A 951-nucleotide genomic window follows, 5' to 3' on the forward strand; every position below is an offset into this window, starting at 1 on the left:
TAATTTGAAGGTTGAGAGGATAGAGTGAGAACTATATGATTGATGGCAATCTTTCTTCCTCAGATATTTTCTATTCTTCTGCAAGACTGAGATTCAGAAATGTCAATCTTATCTTGTTTATTACTTTTTTCATGTAATACAAACTCTCCTCTTAACGTCCTTGCAAATGAGACAAACACCATGTCTTAACTAGCAATGCTGTCCCTCGTGCTCACAGACATACATGCTTATGATCTAAGCAGATGCGACCTCTGTGGTCTAACATCACTGAAGGTTTTTTTTTTTTTTAATTTAATTAACTTTTTTAGGGAAAGGTAGAACTCAATCCCCCATTACCATATTATCACAAATTATGCAGTTAAATTTCCCACATTTGGGGAAATCACAGGGGCAGCACATCCTGACTGCAATAGATAAGCTTTGCCCTGGAAAAGCCACCTTCCTGATCATGTGCTATGTGAGTATCACTGACGTCTTTTTATGTTATGTTCCTAACTCCACGCATTTGCCCACACCATTCACGCTGAAATATTCCATCCCCAAGTGTTACTTGATGATGACTTCTCAGTATACATCTTTGAGAAGTTCTTTTAATTTTTTATTTAAAATATGATGACATGTTGAGCATCTGTGCAATATTTCCACTTGTTAAATAATGAATAGCAAGACATGTAATTTTCTACAGTTTACTTCTGTGACAAGCATAGGGAGCATAGGAGAAAAAGCACCTCAAATTATACAGAAGAATATATTTAAATATCTTTCTTTCTTGAAAATTAAGTAGAAAAATCTATTTAAATGCCTCCTCTAATCCATTAACTGCCCTCTAACTCTATGTAGTCTTGGACATATTCCTTAATTTCTATGAAAATTATATCCTCATCAGTAAATGCTAAATTATAGAAGAGCAAATGAATAAGTATTAAAGTGAAATTTTAAATGGATAAATCT

The 951-nt window shown here is 33.6% G+C and overlaps 1 pseudogene; it reads right to left on the reverse strand.

The window, feature by feature from the left end:
- Positions 1 to 310: 310 nt before the first annotated feature.
- LOC122492543 lies at positions 311 to 465 on the reverse strand (annotated as a pseudogene).
- Positions 466 to 951: the final 486 nt, after the last annotated feature.

This window comes from Prionailurus bengalensis, chromosome C2 (assembly GCF_016509475.1).
Source record: "Prionailurus bengalensis isolate Pbe53 chromosome C2, Fcat_Pben_1.1_paternal_pri, whole genome shotgun sequence".
In the NCBI taxonomy this organism is placed as follows: domain Eukaryota; kingdom Metazoa; phylum Chordata; class Mammalia; order Carnivora; family Felidae; genus Prionailurus; species Prionailurus bengalensis.